Source organism: Cinclus cinclus, chromosome 1 (assembly GCF_963662255.1).
Source record: "Cinclus cinclus chromosome 1, bCinCin1.1, whole genome shotgun sequence".
NCBI lineage: Eukaryota > Metazoa > Chordata > Aves > Passeriformes > Cinclidae > Cinclus > Cinclus cinclus.
This window is the reverse complement of record NC_085046.1, coordinates 144,806,136-144,828,946: the sequence shown is the minus strand read 5'-3', so window position 1 is coordinate 144,828,946 and position 22,811 is coordinate 144,806,136.

The following is a 22,811-nucleotide window of genomic DNA, read 5'->3' as shown; positions in this document are numbered from 1 at the left end:
ACAGTCCACACATCACTACAGTAAATAACTTTTGGATTTGGGTTTCACATTCTCCCATTTATTGTTTTGGGGGTTTTTTTGTGTGTATCTTTTTGCAAAGTCTATTTCCATGTCAGAGCTCATTGAGGTGGAGTCTTTATTCCATGGCTGTCACTAACAGAATGATGATAATCACTCTGAGTGCTGCTATTATCTTATCTGGTTTTAAGAGAAACAGGGAAGGCATCCCTTGATGTGAAACTTACCCATTTTTGTGTGACCTTCAGATGGACAGGGCCACTGGCAGAGCTGTGACTGCTTCAGGCAAGTGGCCCAGAACTGGAGCTCTCTTGACAACATTCTTGTAGCCTTCCTGCTGAGCACAGGTGGCAGTTTATTTCAATCATTCTACAGAGGTAAACAAGATGTAGAAAAGACACAGCTCTGTAAAACAGGGAAATTTCATTCTTCTCATGTGATTCAGAGACTAGTCCACCTACAGTTTCTAGTACATTATTTTTACATGTGTGCCTGATCTTTTTATATAATTCTACTTACTTGTTAGTCTTTAAAGACATAATTACAGCTTTTTGAACTGATGTGGAATCTCAGACTTGTTGTGACTGGTGAGGATTCAACAGTGATACAGACAGGTGAGCAAGATGGAGCTTATTGAAACTGCTATATCTAGTTACATGCATATAAACTAACAGGCACCATTTTATTACACATTATGAAATTACAGAGCAGTGATAGTAATATAGTTGCCATTATTAAATATTACTGTAGCTGTACCAATTGAAACCTCAGCTGGAATCTTTCACAGTTATCTGGGAAATTACAGTCCCTGTCCAACCAGTCTGAAATCTGAGGTACCTGCATTGTCCAGTGAAGTGTCTCACCTGTCATGTTTTCTGCCAGAGCTGCTCAAGGTGTTAATGCACTGCAAATAAAGGTCCTGGTGTCTTGGCAGCTTGGGAAGGATAGTGAGGACAGCTCTCAGCTGCCCAGCATTTCACATCCCCTTGGTGTTTTTTGTCTTGTGAAGCACCAGAAGCTGAACTTCTCCTGATTTGCATTCTGATAACACCAGGTAATCTCAGATCAAGTTGCTGTTGTGGGTTGGGTTCAGGACTTGTTTCAGGAGCAGCTGAGCTGTTTGTACAGTAGGAAAGGGAACATTTTAATGGAAAGCAGTGTCAGCAGCTGCTGTGACCTTCCAAACATGCCACCTCTTCACTGGTCAGAGCCTTACAGGTGTGAAAATGAAAATTTGACCCCAAAAGGGCAAGGTGAAAGGAAAGCAAATTTTGATCACCCAACACAGTAATTGTTGGATTAATTTGTTACTCCCTGAGTTCAAGAAGAGTTCTGTTAATAATTTCAGAAGCAAAACTCAGTGCACTTCCCCACCATGGGACTGGAAGAGAGCATCCTAGGTGAATAAGGGAAAAAAAGAGTAACATATATCTACATTTTAAGCAGTAGATTTCATTCTGTATAAAGAAAAAAACCCATTTGGCAGCTGCTGCTGATACAAAATGTCAAATATTACATGTTAATTGACTCTCTAGCTAGGACTTGCTTTGTACCTTTCAGTAAGATCTTCGTGCAAGATAAATTGAGCTTTGAGCAATGCATGGAAGAGCCGTGAAAGGCTTAAATGGGAAAAAAGCATCACAAGCAAAGGACAATGAAAGTCTGCTTCTGTTTGCTATTCCGCCTCATTCTTTCTCTCCTTCTAGTAGTTTCAGCCCTGCTGTGGAGTTTTTTAATTAACATCTCCTCTAAAAATGGAGGGGAGGGTGTCAAGCAGCCCCAACCTTCTGTCACTGCCTGTATAGATTTTAAAAATAAATGGTCCCTAGTCACAAACATGAGATAGAGAAGTAACAAAGGAATGTGTGTGTGTGGTGGTGGTGGTGGGGGGGGAAATAACCACCCCCTGGTTTCTAAACTGTCAGGTCTCTTTGAATCTGATCCAAAATCCAGGGAAATAAAAGAATTTTTTTTTTTTTTTCCCATCGGCTTCTGTGGGCTTTGAGATCTCTCTACTCGAACAAGTGCCAGCTGTTGTTTAATGGTTGTAATTGGTAACAGAGCTGCAGCAGGGAGGGATAAGGAAGCAGCATTCAACACGGGGAAAAGGATGCTCGGGTAGCACCTTGTCCCCTGTGTTTATAACAGCAGCGTGCAGTGGACCTTTGCCGAGGGGGCTGGCTGAGTGCTGGGAATGTCCTTCTACAGCCTCCTCCGAGGGCACAGAGCTGGAGACAAGGGACTGGCATTGGCAGCTCTACCACTTAATCCTGGCTTTGCACTTGCCTGCCTCGCTGCATCTGGGAAGATCAAAGCGCTGGAAATTAGGAAACCCTTTAAGGCTCGCATCCCTTTGCTGGAATCAGCCACTCACCCAGGAGCCTGGCTGCTCTGTCAGGGGTGTGAGGGATGCTGCTCACTGAGTGACCAGAGCGATTTTGGCTGAACACATTAATCCCTGCTGCTGGCAGAGCAAGAGGGAGCCCCGAGAGACTTTCTGGTGCCTGTCAAAAGCACCCCCACCACTTCCAAGCATCTGGAAAAGAGAGTTGCAATTATGTCGAGACAGAGACAACTAACACTATCACCAGTCTCTTACTAAAAACTTTCCATGCCTTCTCACAGGCAGCTTCATGCAGCACTGACTCCTTCTCTCTGCAAGTTTCTTTCTTTCTGCTACATGTCTGGCTAACCCCAAGCTGTCCCTTGCCTGGCCACCTAACCCTGTCTGCCCCTCATACAACATCTTACCTGTCCCTGGCATGACCACACATCCCTCACCTCCTCACAGCACAACCAGCAGATTCCATCCTAAACTGCAGCAGACTCTGGATCTTAAGCTCCAACTCCATCTAACTCTCAACTAGCTGACCCAGTCTTTTATAACCCCATCCTCATAGAACAGGAAAGGCTGTCTCCACTTCTTGGCAACCAGGACAGCTGTAATTCATTGAGGAAAATTGCCTTCTGCACTATCCCTACAAAATATCTTCCCACAGAGAGCAGAGTTGTTTTCTTTAGGAAGCTCTGAGAGCTCTGTGGTGGCTCAGCACGGTGGATGGGATGTGGTGTGTCCTGCCTGCACCACCCTGCACAAGTTTTGGGAGGGCTCTGGAGGGGTAACACTGTGCCCTGCCAGCTCAGGCCCAAAAGCTCTTTGGCACAGATAGGAAACATATTATTCTTTCCATGTGTGATCTCTTATTATCTGCCCTACAATCTGGCATTGTCACCTGAGATTTTGCTAAAAAAAAGAGCCATTTTTTCCCTTCTCACCACCTCTGGGACACCATTATCCTATGGGCTTTAGCTGGGTGCTGGTCCCAGAGCAGCATTTAAACTAGTTTTTCTGAAGCATGTTCAATCCAAATTTGTATCCAGAGGACAAACAACCAGCAGAAGCAGAGCAGCACGTCAGCAGCATCATTAACATACATCTCCTTCTTTGGGGCACAGGAGTGCAGACCCTGCACTGAAAAGTGGCAGATTCTGTTATTGGAGGGTGAAGGGAATGACAGACCAGGCCAGCGCTTGTCACCACCTTGTCAGGGACTGAACGACAAAGGAAGGACAGTGATGTGTCTCTCCCGGCAGATAGCCAAAGACAGTGGCTTGGAGTCAGAGCCACGCTGTTACAGCCATTGTGAGATGTGACAAAGCAGCAGGGCTGCCCTGCCGTTTAGAAACAGCATGAATTATTAATGGAGCACTTGTACGAGTAAGTTAGGAGAAAAAGAAAACAAAAATGTCAGCCTGCTGTGCTGCAAATGCAGTGATAACAATTCCTTCCACTCATATTTTCCTGTTTTTAATCAGAAAATGTGAACATTCTGGCCTTGTTGCTTCCATCTCTCTTTAATGAATGAGCAGGGTCGGAGTGGCACAGACTGGGTTCTGAACAGATTCTGCACAGTTTTCCCCCCAAATATGTTTTGTATCTTTCTCCCTTTATAAAAGCCTCTGCAGAAAACCCTAAACAAAACCAGCAAAGTTTTTCTCTCCCCACCCTGCCAGCCCCTTCCAATTACATAAGTTCTCTCTTCCCCCCCCCCCCCAACAAGTTTCTCATGTTATGCAAATTGGCAAGAGAGAGTCTGCTCTATTGTTAAATTTTAGGTGGGATACCACTTTTTCTCTTCTAAAACTATAGAAGATTGTGCCATGAATTGGATTTTAAAGTTTAATCACACCCTGTTGTCCAGAGAAATTTCTCCTCAAATGCTCAAACTGAAAGGCAGCCTTGTAGGCAGGAAATAAGTAAAAAGCTTGAGATGACTGGCATTAGTATTTTTCAGGGAATCAAGGATTTATAAGCCATTACTTTGTACCAGTGTTCTTCTAAATCCCAGCTGCAGGATTTCTTTGAATTTGTGATGTGCTTGTGCTTGCCTTTAATTTTTCTCAAGTACTCAAAGGTCCCTTCTTTCTATTTCAACCTCACAAAGACACACAACTTGAGTCTGGCAGCCTGAAAACTCTTAATGGGTTAAAATTAGCCCCCTTTCCATCTCCTTTGTGTCTGAGGTTCACTTGTAATGCTGGAGATGATTTTTAACTTCTTCCAGTGAAATACAGGAGAAACGGAAGGTCTGATTTATTATTCCCAAAATTGCCATTTTGTCGCTCTTTTGAGGTGTGAATGTTTCCTGCTGGGATGCCTCAAGGGAGATGTTCTGTGTGTCTGTCTTCCAGTCCATGCTGGCTTTCTGTGAAGCATTTGATTCTTCCCGGTCCTCTCTAATCCTCAGTTTACAAAATAACTTGCATATTCCATGTCCCCCTCACTCCTGTGCCATACAGCTGCTTTTGAGCATCTGAGCACATCTGGGGTGTGACCAAGTGGGAGAAAGCAGCAAATGGCAGCGGCAGCAGCACTACTGAAGGTTGCAGAGGATCCCTGGTGGGATGGTTTGTTGTTAAGTTCATACTCAACACTCATTCTGAGGACATGTTTTACTGGGCTCCGGATAATCTCCTTCAGGAGCAACGAGGATAATCTTCACAGAAGTTCAAGAAAAGGCTGTGATAAATCAGAGCAAGGTTAAATGTGCTATAAATACCTGTGATGACCAAAGAGCAGCTGGCAGTGGCTGTATCTCACCTCAGAGGGAGACACACACGGTCCTGCACCAGCACAGGCTCTCTGTGAGGAGGGGATGGTGCCTGCACACCCTCCCACCAGGAGACAAGGAGGAGCAGCCCCCAGGAATGGGGGCTGTTTTATGGACAGATGAACATAGGATTTATGTTATGGCATTGTCTGGTGCCTTCTGACAATATTGAATACGGATGTGTTTTAAAAGGGAAAATAAAATCTTCACCTCCTCCGAGAAGTTTGCAGAAATGTGCCTTTTGCTACTGCAATGCTGCCTATAACATAAATAGAATTTCATACTTCTCCAAAAGCTCTTTTACAGCCATTTAAACAGATATGATAAACCATTCTTGGTAGTAGGTAATAAAGCTTTCTTTGCATTACTCAGAGTGACAAACAAGCAGAAATGAGCATACACTGCAGCCAACTATGTGAAAAACCTTGCACTTTTTCATTTGTTCAGTTTAGTTTCATTGCACTAAATTTTCAGACACACATTGCTTTTTTTCCAAATAGTTTTAAAATTAAATTTCCTCAGCATGCAGAAGATAGACAGAAATGCCTTCTTTTCTCAGTCCTACCCTATGCCAGTGTAATCCCTGGTCCTTTGGACATGATAATAAGGACCACAGATCTGGAAAAGAAGAGAAGACCTGAGTTGTATTTTTGGATATTGTAAGGGATGCTTTATGCATGAAATACTATAAGAAACAGAAAGCAATTTTCCTTTCAAAATGTTGGCGCTGTAATATCCAGCTGAGACACAGCTGCACTGGAATGCATGAAAATGAAAAGTTACTTAGGAAGAAGGGAATTGAATTAAATAACCAAGCTCCATCCAGCATGGCTTTGGAAACATGGGCAGTTTTCTGGAAGCTGCCCCACCCACTTTACCCCCTGGCTCAGTGGCCAGAACATTGGCATGACTAGGCAGAGAAATAATCTCTGTAGCTAAATTTAACAAGAATGCTTTATAGTGCTGTAATAAGTGAAAATTGTTCTCTCTAGGAAGATGGAGAAGTTGTTTGTTTAACTTGTTTTGTACAAGTGTCTTCCAATAATAATTTCCTTGCAACTTACCCTGTTGGGAAGATACCTCTGCCATCAATAACACATTAAAAAGTGTGTGTGGGAAATTCTATAATGACCAATCTTGTGCTTATACCAGCTTACATGTGCAGTGGCAAAGAGGTGTCTCTCTAACATGACACCACTTTTCACCATTTTGATGTGATCCACTGGTGGTAGGACAGACACAGGCCAGCCTTGGAACCAGGCAGGCTGCTGTCCACTCTTGGGGTGGACAACGGTCACCCATTTGCACTACAATGAGAAAATATAAATTCAATTTTTACACATACCAGATCAAAACTTTACATTATTGAATTGCTTTTCTCATGGCTTTGAGCACTGTAGGTTGAAAGCCCCCTTGTATTACATCCACAACTCCTTAGCCTTGTTGTTTAGCATATAAATAAATATATACTTCTCTGAATGCTGAATGCTGGGAGCTCTTGTTTCATTTCCTTCCTCAAGGCACTCAGTCCCTGCATGACAAATGTAGAAGAAAAATCAAACATTATCACTCCTGCCTGAGATGGCATCATTGGGATTCACAGCGATGAAAAGAACTTTGTTTTCTATTACCTAGTCATGGCTGCTGCTATTTCAAATGAACCAGAAATGCTTTTGAATTTCATCCTTATAAGTTATCACACTTTCCCTGCTGAGCTGAATGTAGTAAAAATGCTATTTGTCAAGAGACTGGAGAAACTTTGACATGAGGGTTTCAGAGAGAACACTTAAGGAGACGTCGATCACACCAGAGGCCCCTGGGGCTTTCTCCTCCTCCTGGCTTTGTTCCTTAGGTGATTTATCTGCACTTTCTGAACAGGTTTCCAGTCTTCCTTTTAAGAAGTGACCAGGATATTCAAGCTTCGCATTTTATGCCTGAGTGAACACAGTTGTTTTAGTAGGGGGAATGTTTGTCACTTTCTGAAAACCAGAGTACATCCCAGCAGTTTGAATTAGACATTAGATTGGGCTGTTTCAACAATCTGTTCTTTTGGGGAAATGTATTTTTAATATATATAAGTAGGTGAATATCACTTTCTCCCAAGTGTAACTTTTGTATCAAGTCATGCCATTTCTCAGTCTTAAGATTATCTTTCTTGAGTCCAAATTACCACCTCACAACTCAAGAAAATGTATTTATCAGGTCAGATTTTCCACTTGTATTTCACTGAAGCCCTGTCTGCTTTTGCTAGCAATGTATTTCACCTATTGCCCTTAATTTAAAGATACTTTGCTTACAGAGACATTTATCTAACAGGAACCTGTAAAGTAAGAAAAAATCTGGTTTACAGATGACTTGATTCCCTCAAGGTACGTGAATCAATCATGTAAATGGCAGTGTGTCCTGCACTTTAGCTTCAATCAATAGGGGATTAAAGTTCTTCTTTCAATATGGGGAAAATAAATGCCCATAGTGATGCTGTTAATAACACCTGGGATTACTAAAAAGTGCATTGATGCTTTAAAAATCTCACTTTTTACTGTTTATGTATCTTGCTTGGTATTTCCACTGTTCATCTTTGCTTAGAAGGTGAGCAGAGACAAGGAACTTTGATTTATCCTAACTTGCTGTCAGACATTGCTAAAAAAAGTTTATTTCCTACTAGTTCCTTCCCTGTCTGCAATGATTAACCTCTCTCAGAATAGTTTGAGATCCACTAAGATCTGTATGGCCTGAGATAGCTCTGGTCCCTCCAGAAAGTACCATCTCTAGAAGCAGGCTTTCTCTCTGGGGGAGGAATAGTTCTTCTGGAGATGATGGATGTTTTTTGTGCTGACTGGTAGCAGCCTGGATTCAAACAAAGCGAGTAGAAGTGCTGATGCAATGTTATCCTTGTTGGTCAGAGCACTTGGTCTTCTTGCAGAGACAACACCTGAGTTGCCTCATGTCAGATGAGTCGTCAATGTTGGACATTGACTGCCTCTTCCATAGCATGTCCAGAGTCTGGGACAGCTCCATCCCATTCCTTCCCCAGGGCGAGAGGACTCAGAGCTGCATTCCCATCACCTGGATGTGGCATTTTCTGTAGAAGTCACATGGGAGAGCAAACAGCGTGAGCCTTGCTCGCTTGATCATGGTCCCTGCTACAGAGACCTTCCCAGAGTCTGATATCAGACAGGATACTACTGACAATTTCACAGGCACTCCTTGGCAACGTTTGATGTTCTGTCTCACCCTTTACAGCCTTTTGGTTTGTGTACAGGGCAGTGTCCTTTCAACAAACTGAGCACCTTGTAAGGAAATCATGAACTAAGGCTGCATGGAACAGTCTATGTGTTGCCTACCCCACTGTTGATATTTTGCTACTTTTCTTTGTAAAGCTGCATCTGTATCTTCACATGAGGCTGCTACTAAGCAAAAAAAGAGACAGAAATGGTCTCTATTTTTTAAATGTGTAAAATACTCTGCAAGAAATACTCTGCACTCATTGTTGGGTTTAGTATCTCCTGCCATAGCATTTACTTAATCGTCTGACAGTCCTCTCAAATCCTAACCAAAAAAGCCAAATTTACTTATATACATTTTTGCTGGCCCAGATCTATTATCACATATTTTGTCCTACACTGTATGTAGGATTTGGGATAAATAATATGTTTCTTCAGAAATGAAATTGATAGAGTATATTATGTGACATGAAGCATTATTTCCATATCGGTGTAGTTTTGAGCCAATAAATCCATTGCAGTTGTTAGTGAGTTTTAGAATGATCTCCTGCCTGCTTTAGATGGTTGTCATTGATTTTGAATGTGCTTGATGTACATGAAATATGATTTTCTAGATTGTGTGGTTTGAACTTTGAATATCTCTGCTTTAATTTACTGCAGGTCTCAAATGCTTTTGGCAAAGAAAGCTGCCTGCCTCATGTAGGTCTGAAACCAGATGTAATTAGGATTGTTTCTCATCAGGACAAGACTGTCCTGGCTCTTTACATGACTGTTTTTGTTGCATCATTCTCTGTGAAAACTGTTGCAGGGAATTGGTGTCTGTCTTCACTGCAGTCTGTCAGTGACTGGGAATCTTATCAACTTTTTAGCATGTTTTGACTCACCAAAGACAAGATCAGCTTTAGCTGAGCCATCCTGGCAGATGATGAACTAACCTGCTTGTAGCCATCTCTGAGCAATATGGGCTTTACAATTCTCACAGGCAGTGTTCCTGCCAGAACAGCTCGTGCCGAAATTAAAAGTCCAGCATGCTTTTTCCTTCCCCCATTAGACCTATTTCTTTTCTAAATTACCCAAAGCAGTCCCCAGCTGAGGTCCTATAAGGGGCTGGATGAGAAAAGATGTCCTCTTGTGGCTGTTGTCATCTGCTGTCAGTGTTCTGTGTCCATTGACCCACGGTCTCACTTTTTACAGCATGGCCACAGGCTTGGTTTGGTGCAACAAATTCATGGTTATTGGTCTGGTGGGTTGACTCTGGCTGGATCCAGGTGCCCACCAAAGGCTCTCTGTCACTGCCCTCCTCAGATGGATGGGGGAGAAAATGTAACGACAGGCTTGAGGGTCGAGATAAGGGCAGGGAGTGAGGAACACTCTCCAAATACCATCATACACAAAACAGATTTGTCTTGGGAAAATTAATTTATTCATTACAAAACCATTAAGAGTAGAATAACAAGAAATAAAAGCTAAATTTTAAAACACCTTCCCCCAACTCCTCCTTTCTCCACAGGCTCAGTTTCACTCCCAAATTCTCTAGTTCCTCCCCTGCACTGTACAGGGGGATGTGGAATGGGGGCTGTGGTCATTTTGTCACATGTTGTGCAGATCATATCTCTGACCAAGACTTGTGCTGGGGCTCTCCCACTGCCCTTGTGTGCCTGGGCTCCTCTCTGTATGTGCAGAAAAGCCTTTTATCCTATATTTATAACCTAATAATATACACCAGTCAAAACAATCCTGTATTGTTTTGTACAGGTTAGAAAATCACACGTTCCATTCCTGGCAAAGAGTGCTGCACATGCTGTGTTCAATAAATTTCTCTCCTTTACCCTGGTATTGCAGGACTGTTCACCCTGTGACATCCTCCTGATGTCCATGGCATTATCTTAGGCAAATTGTCTGTGATCGCATCCTCTGTGAGATCTGCTCTTACTATATGTCAGCCACATTTATACAATTACAAATGCTAATCAATATCTTCAGCAGGGTCTGCAGCCTCGCGATCCTCTGTAGGCTGCATGCTGCTTCTCACAAAGCCCAGGATCATTTTTGCTTTTTCACACACCAGGACATTGTTGACTCATCTCCAGCTTGTGACTCACCACATCCCCATCCCCTTTTCTGGATAGCTGCTCCCTGGGGCTTTGGTCCATATGGTGTGTTTGTACAGTCAATTCTTCCTGTCCTGCATGTGTTCATATTGAATTACACCCTGCATATTTCAAATGTCAAGATCATCTGCAAATTTAACCTTGTTCTGTAAGGACTTAAAAAAAAAAATCACAGTTGCCTGTGTCAAACACTGTTAGGGCCACAGAAGGACTTTGCAGGATGGAGCAGGAGGGTGGTGCTGGCTCTGGGCCTGGCGAGGTCTGGATGGTGCTGGCACATCCTGGGTGATGCATCCAGGCAAGGGTTCCCACTGTAGAAAACTGTGTGTACACAGTTTTCCACACCAAGCTATGGCCAGAGGGCGCCTGCTACCATGGAAACCCTCCCTCATCCTACCCATTACTCTCAAATATACCTTCCCGGATTCCTGGAACTTGGGCATTCCTGGAAATTAAGCCACCTGATGGGAATAAGATAAAAGTGATACTATTGTCCCCATGCTACCTCAGGCCTAGGGGAGCACTGATAGTGGGCACGGTGAACCCACGAAGGAAGCAACTCAGCAACTGTGCTGAAATCAGCCCTGAGGAGGTGAAAGGTAACTCCAGCAGAAGAGGATTCTCACAACCCACTGACTCAAAGAAACCCACTCAAGAAAAGAGAAGGACTGAGCATGGGGCTAATCAGCATTAGAAATGAGAGAATAATTTAACCGATAGAAGCGTGTAGCAAATTAGTTAGTAGCATTAGTTCCTTTTTTTTGCTAAAATTGTAAAATTGTGTAAATTGTGAAAAGCATAGAAACTACTAGGATCTCCCGTGCCGAAGCCCATGGTGAAGGACTAACTGGATGCACAGGCTGTGATATCTGTTTACCTAATCTGTCTCTTTCTCACTCTCTTTCTCTCTGTCCACCCATTTTCAATTTCTTTTGATTTATCTATACCATCTCTAAAATCTACTGTTGAATAAAATCTGTACTATTGACTTTGACATATGGTCTCATTTGCACCTTAGTTCTGGTATTATCTCTCAATAATGGGATCATAACAGCTCTCAGAGAGGCTCAGCAGTATCTTCACACCACTTGAAAATTCATTAAATCTTGCCATTAAACACTAAACAGAAGGATGGGACCACACCCAATATATTTTTCTCAAATTGGTAAAGAACTACTGATAAAAGTCCTGACCTGTGAACATTACTAGAGTAGAGTGCAGGTGTCCCACTATATTTGCACCTGCTATATATGATTTTGTTTAGACTGCACTTGTTCTTATTTATGATATAGTTGTGGGAATTTGATGGCATGAAATCCAAAACTTATTTGCTGATGTATGAACTTCTGTCTAGTTTTGGAAGGAAACTAGTCATGTTCTCTCATGATTTAATTCTTGGCATATAGGTATTTTTTTCTTATCTGACTCCGTATTTTCCAGATTCTTGCACATGGCTGTTCTGATTATTTGATCCAGAAATCTATAATGCATTTAAGCCAAGCTGAAAGGTCTGTATGTCCTTCAGGAACCTCCAGGTTTCTCTCTGTTTGCCATTAACAGGACTGAGAATAATTTTGACCCTCACAGTCTGTTGGTAGTTCATCCCCTCTTCACAAATTCTCACAGCCAATATCCAACAGACACCAAGGTTAACCTCACAGGCCAAATTTTACTGAGAATATCAAGGGCTCAAATGAATTTTTTAATATAGAATTGCATTTGGGATGCCAGAGCATATCTGAACATCTCTGTTGTCTGTGGAGTGTCCTGAATCTTTCTGTATCAGCAGCTGGAGGAGGGGTGAACATCTCAAGTAACACTAGGGTCATGGAATATCTTGAGTTGGAAGTGACCCACAAGGATCATCAAGTCCAACACTACAATTAAGCAGTGCAATCAAAAAGCCATCTTCTTCCTTTTTTTTTTTTTCATCATTGGCATAAAATGTTCCCTGCCTTCAGTAAAAAAGCAAGTCCCCTTCTGAGTTTCTCACTGTCATTGGTCAGCAGGGTCCCCTCTCTGCTGAGAAGCTGATCTGCAATTTCCATGGTCGTCCTTGAACTGATAATGTAAATGTGGTTTCCTCTTCCTATTCTGTGTGGAGAATCTCATTCTACTTTCCTTTTCCATGGACACAGATTACACTTCTGCTGTACGTATATTTTCTCTGAGGAAATGCAAGCCATCTTTTGCTGCTCTCTCCTTCAGACTCACTTCCTGTGACATGCTACTGGCTCTGTCCCTGAGGTTTGTTCAAGATCAAATGTGAAAGGTGTCTGTGGAGTGAGTGAAAATTCTAGACCTGAAATTGAAATGAATTTTGTCAGGAGCTACTCTTTGGAAAACAGATATTGGAAGTTTGAGGACTTCCAGCACACACAGAACCTTAAGGTTGGAAAGGACCCATAAGATCATTGAATCTAACTGCAAGCCAAGGCCCCCACTAAACCATGTCCTTAAGTACCACATCACATGTCCTTTAAATATCTCCAGGGATGGTGACTCCACCACTTCCTTGGGCAGCCTGTTCCAATGCTTGACCACACTTTCCAGGAAGCGACTTTTCCCAATGTCTGATCTAAACCTCGTTTCCTCTTGTGCCATCACTTGTTACTCAGGAAAAGAGACCAGCACCCACATGACCCACCCTCCTTTCAGGGTGTTGTAGAGAGCAATAAAGTCCCCATAGGCCTCCTTTTCTTCAAGCTAATCAGCCCCAGCTCCTTCAGGTGCCCCTTATCACACTTGTGATAAGGACTTCCCCAGCTCCATTGTCCTGCTCTTGACTCACTCCAGCATCTCTACCTCTATTTTTCTTGCCATGAGGGGCCCAAAACTGAACTCAGGATTAATGAGGAGGCCTCACCAGTGCCCAGCACAGAGGGACAGTCCCTGTCCTGGTCCTGCTGGCCACACTATTGCTGACACAGAATGCTAGGAGACCAGCACTTCCAGGGCCTTTCCCACTGGGAGCTTTCCAGACACTTTGCCCCCAGCCTGGAGGACTGCAGGGCTTGTGACACAATGTATGAACTGGCTAACAATTGTGAGATTTCTCCCAGATGCTTATAGAGTGTTCCATGTACCTCTTTTTTGGCTGGACAATCTATAACAGAGTCCCACCTGGGACTGCCTTCTTGAACTTCCCCCAATTAGTACCAAAACCACTCGACACTTTCATCACCATCATCAAGTTTAAGTAGTCAAAATACTCCCAAACACACAGGGCTGCCCCACTGTCATGCCTTCCTTGCCTGTCCCTTCTGAAGGCCTTACAGCCATCCACTGCAGCTGGCTCATCCAACCATATTTCTGTGATTGCAACTGTATTATAGTTTTCCAGCTGCACAATGGTTTTCAGCTCCTCCTGCTCTTGGCCCATGCTGCATGCATTGCTGAAGATGCACTTCAGTTCCTGCCACCTCTTCTGGGAGGGGAGCCATGATTCCTATGAGACTGTTCTCAGGTGCTTCCATGTTTTCTAACATATCAACAGCTTTTACTCATTTGCTGCCATGTGGATGTCCATTCCCTGCTCCACAGAGATGGCTGAGGGGTTCCACATATTCCTACAGAGACATTTCAGATTGCTTCAGTGTGCTCAGCACAGCCTGGAGCAGCCTGAGGGGCTTCACTGGAACACTCCCTCGAATGCTGGTGTGCCTCCCCCAGGCTTACCTCTTTCAAACCTAGTTTAAAGCTCTTTCCTTGAACCATGGTTACTCCACAGTCAGTGCCATTGCTCCCTGGTCAAGCTGGCTGAGTTACAGCCTCACCCTGCACACCATTCCATGCAAACTCCCACAAAAACTGCTGCGCCTGTTCTCTTCCACTGTTCATGAGTTCCTCGAGTTCTTTTGATCCATGGCAGGGCTTGGCCACTGTTGCCCTGGTCCTGCCCAAGTCCAATCAGCTGCTGTGACATGTGCTGTGGTTTTCTGCCAGGTCTGTGTGTTTCCCTGAGATTTCCCCAGCTGAGGAATTCTTTGGAGGGCTCCACTGCCGATCATGCTGGCACTGGAGCTGCTAGCCTTGGCAACTGAATTTCATTTGCTTCTTTAATTTTTCTCCTTTCATTTGCCTCATTTGCCATCAAAACACAAAGTTTCTGCCAATTCTTTCCATCACTGTCTCTTCTAGGAGTCTCTGAGAAACAACATAATTAAGATACTTTGCATATTCTCTCCAGGACACCCAATAGACAACACAGTGCTGTGGGACAGTTATAAATAATTTTTTAACGTAAATAATGGAAATGGAACATTGAAGATTATTGGCATGAAGCTGTTTACTTAAATGACTTCATCATAAAAGAATATCATAGTAGTTCCAACAATTAAACTGAACCATGTTCTCTGCTCCCACTTTTTAAGTAATGCCAAATGCAAACTCTTTTTTGTTATATTTCCAAAATTGAAAGCGCATTCTCCATAAAAAAATGTATTACTTTAACCTGGCTTTGCAGTTACCCATAACTGAACTGGCTCTAGGCCTACAGCCCTGAAAACAGCACAGTATTGAAAATCTTCAATTCTTACAAGCTTCTCCTTTGATCATCATCATGCTGTCTCCATTAATAACTCTTTAGGTTACTGGAATCTACTTTGAGAATGGAATCAATGACCTTCCTCTTTAACTACATCTGAACTTTTCACTTTTATTTTTGGTGCTGTTTGGGTGCAGTTCCCCCAAAATCCTTGTCAAATAAATATTAATGGACCTTTAAAAAGACTCCTTTCTCTTTGTTAATAACACAGCATTTCAGCAGTATGGAAATAGCACACAGTTTTAATAACATGCACTTAAAGCAGAGGATAGCACAAAATCAATGCAATGTTTGACCAGAATAACCACACAGAACATGATGTAGTCTGGCTTTTAAAATTTTTCATATTTGGATGATATAAAACCTGTTTTTCTGTTGCTTTAGAGAAACTATCACTTACTTTCTGATATGGAAAAAAATAAAATGAGTACTGCAGTGTTTAAACTATTATTTAATGTAAAATTTGGTTTATCTATGCTGTATTTTCTATTTGCTCTATGATGCATTTTTTTTCTATTAACAACACAATATTGCATCAAGGATTTTAGTTGTTGTTATCAAAATACATTTACCTGCAGTGCTTGGTAAAGGTCTAATTCAGTCCAATAATTAAATAGATGCTAAATTCCCATGTGGTTTTTAAGTCAGCCACAGTTAATGACAATTTCCTAAGTCAGGAGTAATTGATCAGGCTGCTCTATTTTACTTTACTAGGAATGTTAGACCAGAAGGATCATCAGATTGTGCTTCCTGCTATTACAGGTACACAGTTTCTTATCCACATCAACTGCTAATCAGTCTGTCTCAAAACTTCTTCTTATTTCTGTTTGCTGTTTGTGACCTAGAGAGTTGGAAACTCTCTGGATTCTATCTAAACTCTCTGGTTTCTATCTAAATTTATTCATGTCCAGTTTATTTGTCCTGCACTAACTTGGTTCACACCCTATGGATTTGAAAAAATTGAGAAAAGGAAGTACTTTTTAGTAAAAATCTTACCTCCTTTTTCCACTAAGACTTAAGCAAGCTTGGTGTGCCCAGATTCCTTTTGCACAGCAGCCCAGCCTTTCAAGAAAAACAAAACAAAACAAATAAACAAACAAACAAACAAAAATCACTTTTACTGTTGATTTCTTCATCATGCCCCCCCGTTTGGGATCTTGACTGTAGGACCTCACTGTCTCAAAGTACAGCAGGTGAGGGTTCTCCAGGAATAAGGACAGAGAGGTGGGTGAGATTCAGTGACATTTGTGTTTCACTGTATATTCTGAAAAGTTCTCATCTGTCCTGGAAACCCCTTTGCTTTTCTCACAGATGAAGAGCTGGTGACTTTCAGTTGCCTGTGATGAGCAAAATCAAAGCAGCTTTCTTTTTCTGTTATTCCAAGTTATTATTGCCCTGTATATATTATTCCAACAACTAATTGACCTGACAACAAAATATCACTCATCATTTCCAAATATCATGCTTAAATTTCCACTTTTCCTGTCTTTTTTTTTAAACATTCTCTAAATATTGTGTATCACTATAACCCTAAGGTAGTTCTTTTTCACCATATGCTGTAAATCCCTTTAGGTGTTCTTCCTGTGTAACACCTTTAAATTATTCTGTTGGACTTTCAGCCCTTCTCTGGCATTATTTCAATGTATCTCATACATTTGGATGCCAGTGTAGATCCTATTTCTGCATGTCAAAGCACTTGCAAGGGCCAGCAGGAAATGTGATGCTTGACAGAATCCTATTCTCTAGGCAGAGCATCCATTCAGCAAAAGAAACAGGAGAAATTTCTACTATTTACTTAATATCCAAATAACAACAACAAGAGCTACATCACATTATATGAACTCGTTGATACAGCCTGTGGAAGCAAGATTTAACAGAAGATTTAGAAACAATTTTGTCATTTAAGTAAATTATGGCTCATCTGCAGTGTTCCAAACTAATTAGTTGTTTTTTTCTGATGCCAAATGTTTTGATGGTTAAATATATATCCAAGAGAGAAGCATATACATTAAAGAAAATGCATGTATGAAGTAAAACCAAGCAAATATTAAACCAGCCACTATTAAGAATTAAATTTTTAAAGCCGATTAGAATTTGCTGTGTAGGTAAATAGGTACTCACTCGTGTCTCTGTGAAATATTGTACTCATTCAAATCAATTATCCTTTTACAGATGTGATTTCACAAAAGGATAATTATTTCCTGTCTGGAATTACATCAAGTAAAACAATCTATTTTAATTGTTTCTGTATCAGTGAATTGCAGCGCATTTTTTTCCTATCCACAAAACAAATTTAATCAACTCTGCCAAATAAGAACTCATTTGTCACTTGAAAGATGAAATTGTTTATTTTCTCTGTCAGCCAAAAAAAACCTCCCACAAACCGTATATCTGCATGTATATGTTCCTTGCATCTGCAAATGTACCTTCTTTGGCCTTTTGTAAAAATTCACCTGCACTGGGGAAAAATGTAGGTGATTCTGTTTTTCTTTCATTACCTTGCATGGATGTTTGTCCTGGGTACACAAGGACAGTGCTGGCAGAGGTCCTGCTGACTCCTATTTAAAGACCTCTTTAACCAGGTGAAATTAAAAATCTTTGCCCACAAAATTGTTTTTGAAAGTCATGCACGACACACGAACAATGAAAGATCACCTTTCATTTTTCTCAGGATAAATTTATTAAGCTGACCAAAGTAATGCAGAAGTGAGAGAACATAATGGATAAACAGCACAGCTGGAGAAAATTTCATTCAAAACACAGCAGATGTTTTCCCATACACGTGAATATGGGAGGTGTACCTTGAAGGCTTTGCTCCAGCTGAGCAGAGGGCTGGATGTGGATTCACAGACCCACACAGGGTGCCCTTCTGCAAATCTCAGGCACCAGGGGCAGTGGATTTGCTTTGTCCCCTGCAGCCACAAGCACCAGTCCACACCCTGCAGCCAGCACTGGGCCTGTGGGTGTTACTGTGGGTGTGCTCATCCAGCCTCAATGTGCTGGCCTGAGGAGGGAGCAAAGCACCTCACCAGGCATTGCTTTCCAATCTTCTCTGTGCCCTGACTCCTCTGTTGCACAATGGACCAGGTGCTCTAATTTGTGTGCAGAACAGCCATCTCTAGTGGTGACTTCCTTAACTGTGCCATAAGAACTGGATGCTAACAAACCTTTCCCTACCAGTGAATTGCCAGTCCTGCATCCCTTCACATATGAAAGCTGACTCTGTAATTTCCAGCACAATCCTGGCCACAGGAATGTGGTCCCATGTGGCAGTAAATCCTTAGATTGTTCCCTGTCAAGAATTTGTCCTCTTCCAACTTGTGAACTCCTTAGCAGTCCCTGGATATACCTCAACAGATTGCTCAGTCCAGGGATCATTCCCCAAAGTGTTTTTGTGTAGCTGCTGTGTTCAGGGGCTATCATGATTTACTAGTGTGAATGAAGGCTGATGTGTACCACCTAACTTCAAGGTTCAGGAACATTTATTTTCACATATGTGAGGCAGCCAGCACGCCTCACCATGTCCCTTCCTTTGTGCCTGTCACCTCCCTGGTGGCACCTGCCATTGCAAATCTCAGCTACTGCAGTAACCCTTATTCCCTCAGCCCAAGCCATTTTAAAAAGCCTCCTGCAGGATGGGATCAGTCTGTTCTGAGATGTGAGCTAACCCCATCACTCAGTGGCAGGCACAGAACTCTCTGCTCTGAGAGGCTCATTCCACCAGGCTCAGTCTAATTGTAGAGCAAGAGTTCTTGCCTCTCCCTGCCTGTCACTGATGCAACTGCCAGCCAAGACAGGAACCGCTGCAACAAACAGTCAGCATTTTCCCCACCATAAGAAAAGTAGGGATCTACTTCCTGGTGCATTTATTTCTTAAGCTTTGGAATACAACATTCTGAAAAAATTCTTATTAATACTAATATATAGCCACTGCTTGATGAGATGAGTGGAATAGCTGAAATGTGCACACTATATTTTGAATTATTCATTTTCTGATAAAAAAATTTCTGATTTAGACCTTTGAAACAGAAGGCAGAGCTCTGCAGCATGTCTCTCATGATTCCTTCTATGTGTATAGCTGGGTAATTGGGAAAAAAAGGGCAGTTGAGACTGATTCACACTGGATTTACCTGTGCTGGCTGAAGATGTTGCCTGTCTGGATGATAAACTCTTGAGCTGTTGCAGCTAAATCAGAGATGATTGTGAATCTGACTTGTCAGCCTGCCCAGTTTGCAACCTGATGTTTTAATGTAAACTGAGAATCAATGGCAATGACAAAATCAGCACCTCACCTAATCAGTGATCTGGCAGGGACATTTTTGGATGGCAGACTTTTTAAATCACCCCGACCTCAAGGGATAAATCTTGTGAAAAGGAGGGTTTTAAGGACAGGACTGTTACGTCTGACTCCGGCTTCAAGCTCACGTTCATCAGCCCTTTGGATTTTGGTGGACTAGAAAAATAGCTCACCTGTAGTATTGTGAAAACTATTTTTCCTTGGCACATTTTCTTTGCATGTGTCTCCTAATCTCATTAGAAATCTTGTCAACAGAATTCACTGGAGAAGTCTTACTAAGCAGGTAAAAAAACCCCCATGGATAGTTAGTACCCAATTAGTTTGATGCCAGTTATATCTACGACTTTAGAATAAATTATTAAAGAAAACACAGAAATATACATACATGAATTAATAAGTTACAGGTCTTTGTCAAAAACAAAATCCTCAGAATAATCAGAAGTCTTCTTGGATAAGACATGAGATTTTCTAAATTAATCAGTGCGTTTTTCTCTTGACATGTAAGAAAATATTATTTAAGATAACTAAACTGGATATCAGTACAGCTGTGAGATAACTGCAGATAATGCAAGACTGTCATAAGACTTTATCTGGAATAGCATGGGAATTCTAGTTTTCAGTGGTTGAGAAAAAGAAAAACAAAATGAAGAAGGCAGAGCAAAATATAAGCCATAAATTTATTTTACTCGAGGAAACAAAAATAACCTATTCTATTTCACACCAAAAAAAATGATACAAGAATGCATCCATGACAGGTATGTGTCTCCATCCAGGTGGAGAAGACTGGCAGGTCCCCTTCAGTGATGCATGCTTGGTAGGGAGATTCAATTTGATGTCAAAAAAGTTCAAATAAAGTATTGCAAGCCATTCTGGGGAAAATAAAATCAATTGTGCCAAAAGGCTTCACTGCCCTTTGAAAGCTCCTGAACAAGCATGTGACATATGGGAATTTTTCCACTGGAGGAGGTGAGGGAGATCAAGTAGAAAGTGGGACCTCAGCTGCTCGGTCTTCCACTGCATGGGAAAGCAGAGGGATGTGTCTGCCATCACTTACTTTGGCTGGAAGCTTTCTTGTACATCTGGGTGTGCCATGCTCTGCAGATTGTCCCAGGCACAGGCTGAGTGCCAGCAGCATCCAGGGAACCTTCCCAGCAGAGTTTCCTGACAATCCCATGGCAGCACAGGCAAGTCAGAGGAAGAGCCCAGTGCTCTGCACTCAGCTCCAGTGTGCCGAATAAAAACTCTTCAGCTGTTGAGTCCATGATCAGGCTTGTGTGGGAAGGATGAAGTTTCCTATCAGAGTTTGGAGTGAAAGAAGGGATTTAGTAAAAATATCTACTCTTGTATGTCATTCAAGCTCTATGAAGAACACCATGCCTTGTTTATCTGTTGGTTAAACAGCTGTAACAGAGCGTACCTGCTTCAAAAAGGATTCACAAGAGACAGCAATCAATAAATACTTGTGAAGACCTTTGATGCTTGAAAATGGAAAATGCTATTTTCTCTAGACTTGTACAACAATTCAATTACGATTTTGGAGAAATGGAGAAGAGCAAACAGATTTGATCAAGACTGAGGTTCTTTGCCAGGATTACACTGAGATCTAACTAAAAATAACAATAGGGTAAGAAAGAGCTGATTCAAACTGTTATCTTTTGTACTTCCTCTAAGTACATGATCTGGAAATTATTTAAAAAAAGAGTATTGAAAAAGATAAATAAGATAGGCAAGGGCCCTTCTGTCAGATCAGCTGTTTCTATGTTTGGACTAATAGAAGCAGTGTATCAGGTTAGAAAGGCACAGTCACAAAACTAATGAAAATTTAGGGGGATGATAAATGTGTTTTGATACTAACCTAATACTCAGGTGTCCCTGAAGAGCTTTCTTCAGAGATAAGTGCAGGACAAAATTCAATTCCATGAAATTGCAGTGAAGGTAAGATTGAAGTTACCTAAATTAAGACTGAATTTAGACTAATGCTCTGCAAAATTTGGGTGCCAACAGCTCAAACCACTGTTTCAAAGCAGCCATTCTCTTGATACTCTCCTTACTGTCCACTGTCTGTGCCTTTGGCCAGCCCCAGAGCTCCATGCAAATGCAAACATCACACATCTCTGCTGTCACCCACTCAGATCAGGTTGGCACCCATGTCATCCTCCAGATCTCTTGACATTCATATTTGGGCACCAGTGTCTAATTCTACCCAAAAGCCTGGAGAACTCGGCCTGTGGTGCTGTGTTTGCAGGAGCCCGCTGCCATGCACAGATCCATAGGGTTGGCAGACCACAGATGTTCAAACCCATGATGGAAGAAGTCAGGATCTAAAAAGCAGGAATTTAACTTTCCCTGATGTGGGGAGTTTTGAGCCTCTGTCACTCCTGTCCCCAGCCATTGTGCTCCAAGAACACGTGCTCCATCTCTCCAGATGCACAACTCAGATCCCAAGATTTGTGAGACCAGGAGAAAACCAGAAAACTAACAACCTGACTCTACTCTGAGAAAAGCAGATGAGAGTTCTGATTGGGTTAATAGATATAGTTGAAGGAGAGAGAAAAGGTAGTTTTATTTGGTCCTGAGCACTACTATAGCAACAGTTTAGTATTTGGAAAGTGCACTGTGCCCCTGTGCATGGAAAGGATCTGCCAGCCTGACCTTTCTTGTCATGAAAATCTGCCTCCCATGAATAGACCTGCTTAAAGATGCCTCTCTCCATGTGGGATTCCATAAGTCTCCTAAAAGAAAAGGAAAATAATGTCTTTTGAACGTAATGGAACACCTTCTCCCATGATTAAATGCAATGAAGAAACCATTGAATACAATGATTTGTTAGCAGGACACTCATATATCTTTAAATCAATAGAATTGCATTTGCTTGCTGTGATGAGCCCACAGCCCACCTATGGCTGGCAGGAGCTGAATCAGCTGCCTGGCTGGAAGAATTATGAAGAATATATTACAAAACATCAAAAAGAGCAAATCTGTTTTATCAGGCATTTTGAGAATAAATCCAGTTCTGAACAGTACATGAAGACTACACCACAATCAATCTCCTACCCAGCACCTTAGCCTGTCTTTTGTATCTCTCTTGGACATGTGTAGTCTCATCAGAATGCTGAATCTGGCCCTGATTCTGCCCTCTTGCCTGCACCATCTTGGTTTTATTGCTGTGGTGACACCATTAACTTGCTGCTTTGTCATAATTTGGCATCTTCCCCTTTCCTATCTTTTCAAAACACTGCTGCTCATGTCATCCACCCTCTCTTCCAACTGCTTTTGCTATTCACTGGCCCAGAGTAAAGACAGACGAAACTTGTTGAAAATATTTCACAGATTACATTTTTGTCTCCTTGCCTAACTCATCTTCCTTATCTTCAGCTGGGCTTTGGCATCAGCTCTGTTGCTTGCTCTGTGCCTTCAAATGAGCTCCTCTGTGTCTTCTCTTGTATCCCCTGGCATTATTCAGAAAAAAACCCCAACCCAGCCTAGTCTGAAATGACTGTTATG